Here is a 15,041-nt window from a genome sequence, read left to right on the forward strand (position 1 = left end):
AAAAATGTGCAGAGGTTTTACACATAAAGGGTAATGCGCCCTTAATCCTTGTCCTAGTGAAAGGGATGGTCACAATAGATGAAAATGAATACATGATGGTGATTTTGAGGCTGCTTAGTAAACTTTGCTCTTTCCTGAATCTAAGAAAAAACAAGTACACATAGCAATGAGAAATTCGTGAAAATTACCAAAACTATTCTAAATTTATTGTGTTTGTGTTAATTCAGATTATAAACATTTCAATTGTACTAATTTAGTTTTACACTTATTGATAATTTGCCAATGTAGTCCTTTTAGCTATATCGAAAAAGGTTGACATAGTGGCCTAGTCAACACCAATTGTGCTATGTGACGTTCACAGTCTTAGCAATGGATAGATTTTTAAATTTTTTTGAACTTTTTCTTTTTTATTCTTAATTTTTATATTTTTTTTCCTTTTCGTTGATGGCCAGAGACTAGCTACAGGCAAAGGTTGGAGAGGGCTTGGTGAGGGTTGCCTGCACGGCCACCGATGAGGGTCGCCTCCCCGCGATTGACAAGGGCTTGCATGACTTTGCCCAGTGGTCAGTGAGAGTCGTTGGGCCTTCGCTAGCCCTAGCTGGCCGCAATAAAGAAAAAAAAGAAAAGAAAAGAAAAGAAAATAGGAAAATTCAATTTTTTTGAAAAGATTGTAAAAATTGACTATATCAACATTGACGGTGCCATGTTTGACAATTGGCATCTAGTTAGTGATTTTTGGCTATAATTGGCCATATGAATTATATTGACAAATTAATTTGGCTAAATTAAAAAAATTAGACTGAATTGACACAAATGTGATAGATTTATGATATTTTTGGTAATTTTTCCTAAGAAATTCTAAATCCATAAAGAACCCCTTCTAATTTTTTTTTACTTAGTGATATGACAAGTTTCAATTGAGGTCTTAAATAAGTGAGATCTATTCTTTGAATGTCTAGCTTATTAGGTACCAAAAAGAAATTATTATATTATTTATTATAGAAATTTTAGGGCGCTACTAGCATAACGGTGGCTGTAATGTCTTAAAATGATGGTCACCTATCGGCCATAGATTATTAGATTCCTCTACGGGAGCATGGCCAGACGACTTATAAGGTTAACCAAACTCAAGGTGACACTAACATGGCCCTAGAATTATGATGAGATTTAAACGGTTTATTAGAGTTATGTTTAAGATGGCCTTACAATTCTAAACTCGTACAAAAGGAAAATAACAAAGAAAAATTTTGTATAGTTCATGTTTGTGGCCATATCAGGGTATAAGATCACAAGTAAATCAAATATATACAAGACCAAAAACTTAAATAGAGCGTTTGATCATATTTATTGAGATTTTTCGTTGTTTTTATTGTGGCCAACTGTTTCAAAAGAAATAATTATAAATACAGAATTCAATGGGATTTTCCATCAAGAAACGAGATTATCGATTTCCTGAGGAGACCGGACAAGCAGGTCTCCCGATTTCCTTGAAAAATTACGTGATGGAGACAGCGACGGCGCTTTCATATTCTCAATCAAGAGACGCAAGCGGGGTTGATCCATCTAACATTCAACGTGCGGCTTCATCGGCCGTGACAAAAGCATGCCAACCTCCATTATTTTCACGAAATAATGGAGACCTCTATTGCACATGTCAATTCAGTTATTAACTTTTCAATTTTGCCGATAACACTTTAAACATTTGTGCACGAAATTCTAATGTAATCCTTTCAGCTAATTGCTGACGTGGCGTTTAGTCATCACTAGTCGTTCAACGAGGCACCTTGATAAAGACAACTTTACATGAGATGAAATCCTAAGTTTTAAGTTGTTTGAACACAATAATGTGTGATGCCACATTATTTTGTGAACTAATTTGTGATAAATAAATTATTGACGTGATTTTCAATGGCTTAAAAATAGTAAGACGCACGTTTGGTAAAGTTTTTGTTTCGGGGAACAATTTTGAACATAAATAGTTTTTATATTTTTTATTTCTAAAGAACAATTTTTGTGTATAAGAATGTCTTGGTAAGCTGCACAAAGTTTCTACTCTCGGAAAAGAAATGTGTTTGGTAAAATTGTATTATTTTATTGTTTATCTTAGTTTTTTAATAATTTTATTATATTTTCCTTTTTCTTTTCTCTCATTCTTCCTCTTTGTAGTTGATCGCCGGTCGCCGCGACCAGCGATAGGTTGGGCAAGGTTCGGCAAGCTCACCGGAGCCTCGCCGACCATTAGTGAGGCTCGGCCTCACCGGTGGCGAGCAAGCCTCGCCGGGCCACCGGTGAGGCCGAGCTCATCTTTGGTGAGGCTCGAGCCGACGAGCCTTGCCATGGCGCGACGAGCCTCGCCGTGGCGTGGCGTGGTGTGGCGTCTTCGGGCTGGCGACCCTGCGCAAGGTTGCTAGCCCTCGTCGGTCGATCACCGGCACTAGGCCATGGCCAAGGTCGGCGACCGGCCAAAAGAAAAAGAAAAAGAAGAAAATAAAGAGAAGAATAAAAAGAAGAAAAGATAAGAGAGAGAAAAATTGTTTCTCGGAATTGTTCCGGGAATAAGAAGTAACTTTTTTCTATTCCAAATCTGTTCTCGTGAACAAAAAATCAATCTATTTTTTTGTTAGGGAACAAAAGTTTTACCAAACACGTTTCCGTTCCTTTTTTTTTGGAGCAAAAGAACAAAAATTTATGTTCCGGAGAACAGAAACATTTTTACTAAACAGGGCCTAAATTTACCATGGTCTCAATGCACAATGACTTGAATTCCGACACTCCCTCTCAAATTTTATCTTGCCTGTTATTCCTATGATTCTCATATTCTATTAAGTCTTTCTACTCATTCATTATATCCAGTAGGAATATAATCACGGGTCAACTACATATAAAATTGCTTGTACAGAAATTTGTAGTCGGTGGTGTTCTAATTAGATTTTTATCATGAGTACACAGTTGGGAAGAAGATGCGTTAGACACTCCCCCATATGAACACATGCAATCTTGTCAATGAGTTTTGAAGAGTCCTGGTGAAGTATTCTATATGGAAAAGGTTTTGATTTATAAATATTAAATACAACTACTACTAAAAAATAATTAGTGTTAAAAGTTATTGGTATATTTATCAGGTTGCTTAATACGTGTCACACGGAGGACGCCTCTAAATCAAACGTTCAATCATCCAATCAATAATTTAAGGTTTTAAAGCAAAATGATTCGAACAGGACAAAAGTAACCAACAAATTTTCCGATCATGGAATCCACTTTCGGGCAGTCATTTTTTATATTATCCCCTGCCCCCTCCGATCGAGACCAATCCAAAGTAACGTCTTTCACGACAAAAGTGAAACATAGAGAACTACCTTTCATTAGCCTGTGAGGACCCAGTTGGCCCGACCCTGCACCCGAACATAAATAATATGCTCCGTATGTAAATGAGCTCAGTAGATATCCAACGTTGATTTATGTGAGCTCGACATAAGATCGACATCGTCTAACAGCTGAAATTCATCGGGATTTTGTGCTCCGGTTCATGCAAGTGAGGCCAGGTTCCGCACTACAACCTCTGGGCCAGGCGACCGCATGATATCACGGGAAGACTTGGCGACGGTGCACGAAGACTTACAAGTCTCGAAGTCTTTCGAAGAACACGACGAAATACGAGAGTAAAGGTAAAGAAAAGAGAGATAGTGGGATTCCTAAAAAAAAAAGAAATAGTTAAAGAATTATGTGGATAATAAAATTGGAGAATTTTTATATATTTCTATGTAAATTGAAGAAGAATACATGAGCTTATTTATAGATTGTATTAGGTGATTATGTGATGCCTTAGCTACATCACACACTGCAAGTGTCCTTTCCATTTATACTCATAATTATAATTACGCATGCGAAAGCACGACAAAATATATCACAACATGCCATATAAGAAATTCACACGAGTTTAATACATATGCTTCTTCTTCATACAAATACTAGTACTTATTATCACAATATATAGTCCTGGGACTTGTAGGTTATGGCCCACTAGTACTACTACTCATATATTAGTTCACAAGCAAGCCACCACCCAACTTGGGGGTTAATGGTCTTAGGCATCATGTCATCCCTTTCTCCGTCATATCCCAAAGGGACCATCCTACACATTGAAAAATAAATGATGTATCGAAGCTCAGTAAATGAAATCTCTAAGTTTAAGGTAGGAGATCGTCTTAGCACTTAACCTAGTACCAATCTAATAACATGAGTTCAAGACAATAATTATGCATGGACGAGTTCTTCTTCTTTACTAACACGATATGCCAATAAAACCATTAACCATATTGCAAGTTCATCCACTTATAAGCAAGCATATGATATGACCTAATATTTTATGATGCACTACTATCACCTATTGGTTTAGTACCATTTATAAGAGTATACTTAGCTAGGTCCATACTTGTCACGCATTTCACCACGCACAAAAGTGAATTCATATATGTCATGCATTTCTCCACCACTATGCATATCTTCCTTACTTGTCTCATCACCATTTATAAGTGAGTTCGAAATCATGCATATACGAGTTTATATGGGTCATGAAGCTCACCAACACTAACACATGTGACTTCATACTTGTCATTAGTAAGGACCCATCTTGACTTGTTGACACTTGATTTTTAGTCGACATATCATTAAAACATAAAAAATTGAGACTTAGGTTTCTGATTGCAACGAAACTCTATCTCCCAATAAAAACAAATGTTGTTTTTCATTTCTTTCTTTTGCATTGTCGTTTTTAAGCAGTTTTTAGTTTATTTTCAAGAAAAACTCGGAAAGTCAAATAGTTGATTTTCAGGTTGACTTTTTGGTCAACCCTTTGACCAAAAGTCAACCCCGAGTCAAAAATTGACTTTTTACTAAAAAAAATTCAATTTAGCTTTAATTTCACTTTTTTCAAATCATTTTCTTGAAAATTCAAAGATTTGATCAAAATATCAACCTTTTAGGAAAAGTCAACTAAATTGTTGACTTTTGGTCAAACCTTTGACCCAAAAAATTTAAAAAAAATGCACAAATATATTTCTTTTAATGCCAATTTGACTTTTGTGTAAAAAAGTTTCACAAAATTCTATTAAGAACCTTGATTTCTGATTTTTTTCAGTTTTAGGTTTTAAATCAACCAAAAATAAAATTACTTTTATTCTAGTCATAATTAGATGTAGTTCCTTCTTTGACATTTGGTTTAGGGACTATTTGAAATTTGTATGAGCATTCAATTTCGTGATTTACCGAGTCAAAATATGAATTGCCGTTTTAAGCCCTAATTAGGGGACCAAAATCAACCCTTCATAACTTGCGAACGGACAATTTTTTCTCACTCATTTTCTTAAGATAAGTTCAAATTCGAGATCAATTTTGCAAAATTCACACAAGAGCTCATCAATTTGAAGAATTTTATCCTCCAAAGCATTAGAAAGTCAAGCAATTAAGTTTCAATTGACAAAATTCGAATTGACCCATTCATGACTATGGTTTAATTTCATGAATCTAGGTCCAATTTTAATATTAGGCCTAGATCCATTTTTTGACCTAAGCTTGAGCACTTCAATTCAAGGTCAATTTGAATGCGGTAAGTGATCTTACCTATGGGTAGCTCATTAGATAGGGTAATTCTGACGCTAATTGAGTTTAATTTTAGTTAATTTACAATTTTGCCCATTAAATTGCAAATTTTACCATTTTAGCCCTTTAGGCCCAATTCAAAGCACCCATGGTTTCGACTTATTTTTTTTTCATGATAATCATTCAATTAGGTCAATAAAGACCCCTAGATCACATTCATAAGGTTTGATTAGCTGAATTGTATCTTAATTGGTCAATTTCTTCATAAAAGAATAAAATTCCTCTTCAATTAGGTCCTTTAGGGGTCAAATTACATAAATTTTTGACCCACAAAGCTCCCAAGTGGACAAAACACCGGGAACCAGACCAAACAGGTCAAGAACCGATAAAAATCTGGCCGAACCGGAACGAATTGATCCGGTCGGTTTGGCCGCCGCCGCGGGATTGGTCGATTCAGGATCTTTTGGCCGGTTCTTGGCCTCCATTCTGACTGGAACTCTCTCAATCCCAATTTCACTTCCACACCTTCAATTTTCCAAAATTTTACAAATTGGTCCTTGAATTTCGTCAAATTGCAAATTGACCAATAATTAGACATTTTGACGCAATTCCTGATTTTGGCTTAGTTTTTTGCAAATTAAACCCACTAGATCAATTACCAAACACCTCAAGATCATAATGGAGCCTTCGAAATGGATTTTTGACCGTTAGATTGAGATTTTGGCGGTAGGATCGAACCAACGGCCAAAATCACTTAATGTGGGAATCTCTTCTATTTTCGGCATAGGATCTTCATTTGCACGAATTTTTTCTCTCTCCTTAGCCTCTCCCCCTCTCTAATCTCTCTCTCTCTCTCTCTCTCTCTCTCTCTAAGTTTTGGTTCATCTCTTGGACCAATTCTTTTTTCTTGAGCCGGTGGTTCAATTGATCCCGATTCGAGCCGTAGTGACTTGATCTATGTTCTTGGAGTCTTGATTGTGATCCGGTGATTTGATCCGACTAATTGCGATAGAAATCGACGAAAAATGTGGAATAATTATAGGATATACAACTAGTGTAAACAAATAAATTTATTTATGGTTGATTAATTATAGGAAAAAAATTATTTTACATGAGTGGGCGCATACACCATTGACTTGAAAGAGTGTGTAGCTATAATCCTTAAATTAAGGATATAAAAGGCTGCCTATGTAAAATTTCTTTTATAATGGTGTGTGTATGATCTATTTTTCCAAAAAATATATAGAGAGGTATGCTTGCTAGATGATGTAGTATGTAATTGCTGGTTAAATGAAGGCACACTTCGTTGGTCTCATGCTTTCGGTAATTAATTGACCACAAGAATGTATGATGCCACATTATTTTGTGATTTAATTTGTGATAAATAAATTGTTGACACATTTTTTAATGGCTTAGATTTTTTTTGGGAAAAACAGTAAGTTTACCGTGGTCTCCGAACACACTGACTTGAATTCTGACACTCCCTCTCAATTTTCTCTTGCCTGTTATTCCTATTTTTCTCACATCCTGTTAGTCTTTCTACTCATTAATTATCTAGTAGGAAAATAATCACGTGTCAACTACATATAAAATTGCTTGTATAGAGACTTTTGTAGTTGTGGTGTTCTTTTTGGATTTTTATTGTGAGTACACGGTTGGAAAGAGGAGTGCTAGACATTGCCCTAAATAAACATATGACATCTTGTTAGTGAGTTCTTAAGCGTAATGGTGAAGTATACTTTATGGAAAAAGATTTGATTTATAAATATTGATTACATCTATTACCATAAATTTAAGTGTCTAAATTATCAATGTAGATATCTTTTTCTATTTGATTACTTACTAAGTGTCATAAGAGTACCCCTTCTTAATATGTGAAAGTTTATAGAATTCAGCAATCTAAATCTCTAAATTATTAGTAAATACAATGTGGTGTAATTAAGATCACTTATAGGAGAAGACTCTTCTTAGGCCATGAGCAGAACAACGATTTTATTTAAGTTTTGATTGTATTCATCTTAAATTAAATGGGAATTGACTTGCTATCACGATCCTGAAACTTTGAATATGATCCAAAACAAAATATTACCTTTTTTTTTAAATATAAAGAATCCAGACAATTTGCCTTAAACAAATGTCACGATGTACGCAATTCGCCTATTCCCATGCATTTAGTAAATTTTTATCTACATGGAGATGGGTAAAGTTATTTTGAATGTGAGAAGAAATCTATTGTATACAAATTAACATTCAATTAATAATTCAAGGTTTTAAAACGACATGAGAACAAATTATTTTGTTCGTCTAGTCCTATTTCGGGCGGTCATTTTTCATATTATCCATCGCACAGCTCTATCGAGACGGAACTAAAGCAACGTGCTTCACGACAAGCGGGAAACATAGAAAACCACCTTGCCCTCGACTTTTGGAGAGACCTTTTCCTTTCCAGTTGGCCTGACCCCGCACGCACAAACATTAACAACATGCTCCGTATTTCGTGATGAGCCCAGTGGATCTCCAACGTCGATTTATGTGGGCTCCACATGAGATGGACGCCATCTAACTGCTGAAAGTTCACTTGGATTTTGTGCATCTGGTCCGGGCAAGTGTGGCCTGGATGCGAATAAAAACCTCAGGGCCCAACGCCCGGTGACTGACCGCGTGATGTCTCGTACGGGAAGACTTGGTGACTGTGCACGAAGACTTACGAGTCGTCTCGAAGTCTTTTGCAGAACAAGACAAAATGCAATAGAAAAACTAAAGAAAAGGGCGATCATGGGATTCCCAAGAAAATAATTATGATTACCTAAACAAAGAATTATTTTTTTCTTCAGAAAATATTATTTTCAGGTTAATATTATGAAAAATTAATTTATTTATGATAAATTTACAAAAAATTAACTTTTTGATTACGAAATATCTCAAATTAATACATATGTGACCAATTTACCATAATATAATTTTTTAACCACTAAAAACCTCAAATTGTGACATTTATAATAAATTTACCCTCAATTAATTTTCATTAAATTTGATTAATATCACAAAAAGCCACAAGTCGGTATACTTATGACAAATAGAAGGTAAAACCCTAAATTGATATACTTGTTGACTGTCATGTTATTCAACTCAACAATTTGACTGTAAAATTTAATAGAAACTAATGAAATATAAATTCGTTACATGTGTACCCGTTTGGGCCAAATTTGTTCTATATGTATCAGTTTAGGATTTTTCCATAATATTAATCTTTTTCTAAAAAAAGTTACATTTCACATCTCGAATAACAAAGATAATGGTGTACTAGTGTTTGAAAAAAAGTAGTCCCCTTATATGTATATGAACAAATACCGTATACTCACTGCGAAGCCTCAACATGTATCCATAATCATATTTTTGGTCATAGAATATGTATTAAAATAAAAAAAATCTTGCAATAATCTCAAGTATTTTGTAATGATATACAATAGTATTTGGTTAAATGAGATAAGCATTCAAAAGTACATTTGAATAGTAGTTCCATAAGTGTAGTTAAATACATCATTAATTAATACAAAGAGTAATAGTGTAGTCATAGGACAATGTAAAGCATAACTTTATTATTATTATTATTATTATTATTATTATTATTATTATTATTATTATTATTATTATTATTATTATTATTATCGTATGCAAAATAAGATCTCTCTTAACCTTTAACCACCTAATTTATGGGTAGTGTTCAATGTTATTCTAATCTTTTAGTGGGGTAATTGGGCAAAATTGCTTTGAACATGTTTTCTTATCAACAAATTTCTTTTCATGTGCCTAGGACCATTGGATCAGATACACCGTGGCTTGATCATGTAGATCACACAAGTGAGTCCCACATGATCAACGGCTACAATTGCATTGAGTTGTTGTATGAGTCCAGGCAAGTGATTCTTTATTTACTGCAATGTACTTTTAATGGTCATAGTCCGTTTTGGTTGGAAAATTGCCTCTATTTAAAGGTTATAAGACAATGAACTTTGGAGTCATGTCCTTTATATGCATTATTTCAATATTTAGCGACCAAATATGGTTAAAAGTGACTGTAAGATGGAACTCCCTTTTCCTAGAATATTTTTCTTTATATTATGAATCGGTCGCATACTTATATGATGCAAAGTGATCACAATGTCCATGTGATGCAAATTCTAGTCAACCTTGTGTATGAGTTTTGAAAACTTCATGCCGCCTTGTTATGGAAAATATTGGATTTATACGTATCGGTTACACATATAATGATAAAAGTATTATTAAAAATAATTAATATTTGTTTTTGTTTGGTTACTTTTTTTTTTTGGTCGGTTTTGTTTGGGTACTTAATAAGTGTCATAAGGTGACACCTTCTTAATATTTATTGTTTGGTTACTTAATAATTAAAATTTATTTTTGTTTAGTTACTATAATGATGTTGCAATCTAATCTCTAACTATTAGTGCTACTGCATGTAGCCATTAAGATCATTCATAGGAGAAGACCCTTCTTTTAATTTTGATTGAAATCATCTTATATTAAAAAGGGTAATTAACTTGCTATCACAAGCTGAAAATCTTGACACGTAGTCCAAAACAAATTATTAGCTTCTCTTTTTGACAATGCAAAGTATTTAAACTTTTTGACTTAAATTAATGTCAGTATTGCAAGCAACTCGTGTGTTCACATGGATTTAGTAAATATCTAAATGTGAGTAGTTGTGATGGAATCTACCACATTTAAATTCGACATTTAATCACTTAGTCAATAATTCAAGATTTTAAAGAGAAATGATATGACTAAGGTGAAAGTTATCACCAAATTATTTTGATTAGAGTCTAGAACAGTCATTTTTTATATCAGATGGAAAGTTCATTTCACCCTAAAGTAAAATGTGTTACCCAACAAAAATTAAACATAGGGAAGTACCTTGTATTAACTCGTGATGAGACCTTTTCGCTTTTATGCTAGCTTTAGACTCGGTTGGCCCGACCTTATCCCAAGAAAAAGATTAAAGTAACATGTCAGGCGTCACGTGAAACTGACATCATCTAATAATTGATATTCGCTGAGATCTTGTGCATTCCGTTCATGCAAGTGTGGCTTGGATCCGCACTAAAACCACCGGGCCCTATGCCTGGTGACCACCACGGGACACTTGGTGATGGTGACACGAGACTGGCAACGCTCTCTTGATGCATCAGGGCTTCAAGTCGTCTCAAAGTCTTTCGAAGAACAAGACATCATGCCGGAGAAAAAAGATGTCGTGGGGTTCACCCCGATCCATCCGGAGGATGACGTTTCTCAGTGACGAAAGCGGACATTACGCGAAATGAGGATGTCAGGTTGGGAAGACAATTGAAAGATGCTTTCGCTCGGTTTGGTCGGCCAATGACCACTCTTTATAGCCATGGAGGACCGGAGGAGCGCAGGGTTCCACGAAGTGTGTTTCTCAGTCCTCTAAAACCTAAAACCTACTGTATTTTGTTGATGATCTCTCCGTCTCAGACCAAGATGATGAGGTATAACAACAGTGGAACCCAAAAATAGATAAGTGATGTTGTTCGCGCGATGCAGTGGATGCCTCTTCCTATTTTAGTACCTTCGTTTTAATGAGCTCTTATCATATAAGATCGTTGTTAATTTAATTATAATACTTTCATACATTTTAAGTCTTTCAAATCTTCGAAAACAGAAAATTTTGAATTCATACACTATAGATATATGTCTATAAGAGAGAAAAAGAATTAACAATTATCTTTCCAGCAAATTATTGATTTTACTCCGAGAACTATAGATATATGTTGGAAGATATGGATCTTATACAATATTCTTTAGGATTTAGACTGATATGCCAGATCAATTAATATCAGTCTAATATCGGAATTGATTTTGTAATATTCTTTATTTCCTTTTCTTGTACATGCCTAGTACATTACTTGAACAAAATAGAATATACAAAAATTTCCACGATTTTCCTTGTTCTTCCTTGTTTTCTTTCATGGTATCGGAGCGGGCTTCGATTCTGATTTAGTTTCAGCTTCCCCTTCCGCTTCCACGCCTCTTTTTTTTTTTTTTGATTGCCTGCTGGTATTCTTTTGAGGAACACGCTAACTTGCTAAACAACGTTAGCACTCCGACGTAAGAATCGGTTTCTCGAGGTAAAAAAGGGCAAGTGAAGAAAAGGAACACCTTACGGTCACCATGGCGAAGATCAACCGTCGTCTACTAGAGAGCATATCACAGAAGAGGAAATTCAAAACTCTACTGTGAACTTACCTCTTGAAGCTACCAAATTCCAAGTCCAACCAAATGCGGGATTTTTTCCATGGTAGCCCGGTCTAGGGCAACCCATTCCAGCTAATCCACATTGGGTCAGGCCATGGCAGGTCAACCATACCGGTGGGTACTTGTTCCTATTCAGTCCATCCCATGGTACTACAGGCTAAGCCCAAGTACTCCATGGCACGGAACCCAAATTTCGAAGACAATGTTCAGCCCAATAATGGCTCGCCAACCATAGACGGGGCAAGCGCAAATCTGGGTTTGGAAATCAAAATGCGGGATTATCAAGTGGGTCGCTTAACCCGGGTATGGGTTCAAATACCTACCCAACAATAGCACCCGAATTCTTGCCGTACCCTCTCTCTGCCGTTTCCGATCGGCCATAACTCGGTGATCCATTGTACATATCTATTGCCGATGGACTAGAGATATGACTCATTAGTCAACAACTAAGGGGATCTGAGAACTATTCAATCTGCGCTCAAGAATTTCGTCGAGCCCTTGTTACTAAAGATAAAGAAGGGTTTATCGATAGATCTATTCCCATTCCGTTCCGATAGACGAGAGGATGGTGAGACAATGGAAGAAATGTAATCAACTAGTAAGAACGTGGATTGGGAACTGCATTAGCCTAGAAATTGCCGCTGGACTTCCTCCCACAGAAGATTCAAAAAAGATGTGGGACAATATATGGGAAATGTATGGATAATTGGACCGTGCAAAATTTTTTTCCTTGACCCAAGCACTTTCTGAATTGAAACAGGGGAATACAAGCATCACAACCGTTTTTAACAAGTTGTCCGCTCTCTGGAACGAGTTGGAGGCAGCAGAGGAGAAACTTGAAGGGCCTAAGACCACTTTGCAGCAATACAAGGCGATACGAGACAGAAAGTTACCCGTTTCTTGCTCATTCTAAATGACTCTTACCTGACGTCTAGATCTTAGATCTTAGCCATGGAACCCATGCCATCGCTCGGCCGTATTTTCCAGTTGGCCATCTAAGAAGAGAGTCAGAGACTCACGGCAATGGAGCATGCGAGAGGAGCGAGACGCGGTCTTGGCGCTCACGGGGAGAAAGGAGACGGAAACTAGAAAGTTTCGGAACGAGGGATGCGGCGGAAGAGCTAGGGTTTTCACATGCTTTTAAAGTGCATGAGATGGACGGTCTAAATTGTGAGGCGCGATCGAACGGCTGGAAGGGGCCCGATTCCTCATCAGGATCGGACGGTGGGCATGCGGCTGTTTTTAAAGGATCCAACGGTCCACAATTTTCTGTGAGTTCAAAGGCTTCTGGGCAAAATATAAGAGGGAAAGATAAGTAATTTTGTGAATACTGCAAGCGACCCCACCACACCATTAACAATTGCTGGAAATTGCACGATAAGCCCAAAGTGAAAAGGAAAATGGGGAAGGAATCTTCAATAGCAACTTATTAGACCAGTGGTTCGAATAATGATCAGCTCATCACTCAAGCAAAAGTATCGGCGGCTTATGTAGGCATTGCAAAAATGGACATCTCCAACAAAGGAAGTAGCTTCTCAAGTATTTTCATTGTCGATAAATTCTATTTCTCAAAATTCTTGGATAATCGACTCGGGGCTAGTGATCATATTGTCTATGATAAGGGCTTCTTTTCCATTATTCATGAAAGTTTAAGTATTCATGTTTCTATACAATTGCCTTACCTATGTGACCACTACAAGAATTGTGAACCTTAGCCCTCAAATAACCCTAAGAAATGTCCTCTATGTTCAGCATTTCCAGTTCAATCTGTGTGTCTAGAGTCGCAAGGAAAACCCTTGTCAAATTCTTTTCAATCTTGATATCTTTTTTCGGGCCCTTTTGACCGGGAAATTGATGGGCTTGGGTAATCTCTCCGATGGACTTTTTTTTTTTTTTTTTTTTTCTGGACTAGCATTCCAAGAACTTTAGATTTATCTCAAGTTTTCTCCAATAAGCAATCATTGTGTAATGTCACTACCAATGATAAAAATTTCCTTTTGTATTCTAGAATGGGCCATAGTGCCTTGTTTCCTTACTTTCAGTGTCATATCTACTCACTTGCAAAACAATCACATGCACCCTTTCCGGTTAGCAAAAGTCGTTCCACTAGTGCTTTTTTGCTAATTCATGTTGATGTATCGTGACCGTATCATACACCTAATCATGATAGATCAAGATATTTTCTTACTATTGTTGACGACTATTCTTGAGCAACATGAATCTTCCTCATGTAAACTAAGGGTCAGGTTCTATCCCACTTAAAGGAATTTATTTCCTTATCAAAGACCCAATTTGGAAAATCTATCCAGCATATTAGAATAGATAATGGAAGAGAATTTTTCAACTATGAATGCGCATCATTACTTGCATCCTATGACATCTTGCATGAAAGTTTGTGCACATACACTCCACAACAAAATGGACTAGTGGAAAGAAAGCATCGACATATTCTGGAAGTGGCATGTGCCTTGAAGTTTCAAGCCTCTTTCCAGATAATCTTTGGGGAGATTGCATGATCATGACAATCTACTTAATTAATCGGATGCCAACAAAGGTGTCGAACGGTTGAAGCCCTTTCGAAGTCATTTTCCAGAGGAAGCCAAAACTAGATCACCTAAGAATATTTGGGTGTTTATGCTACGTTGCTACGGTAGGCCCTCGGGAAAAAATGAGTCCTCATGCCCAACGGTGCATATTCATGGGATACCCAAATCTCCAGAAGGGGTATCGCGTGTTTCAACCTTCTACAGGAGAATTCCTCATAAGTAGAGACGTAGTCTTCCATGAAGACATGTTTCCATTTGCTGAAGATCAATCCTCAAAAGAAAATGATCTCAATCCTTCTCGAGCTATTTTCTCTTAAGACGATATATCCAAGGATCCTGAATATGTTATGATAGGAAATTCGGGAACTTTCAATAGTCCTTCCACAAGCGATCGAACTGCTATTGAGGCTATTTCTCCGTCACCAAGATTTGAGGATGCAACTACTGAAGAAGCTCCGGATCTCATGACAGCACCACCTATGGAAGAGTCTCTACCATCAAGTTCAGATCCTCCTCAACATTTAGGGCGCGCCATACACCCACCAACCTGGACTAAGGATTATGTTTGTGCCACACACAACTCACCAGGTATTCACTAATCCCATC

This window comes from Eucalyptus grandis, chromosome 6 (assembly GCF_016545825.1).
Source record: "Eucalyptus grandis isolate ANBG69807.140 chromosome 6, ASM1654582v1, whole genome shotgun sequence".
Lineage (NCBI taxonomy): Eukaryota > Viridiplantae > Streptophyta > Magnoliopsida > Myrtales > Myrtaceae > Eucalyptus > Eucalyptus grandis.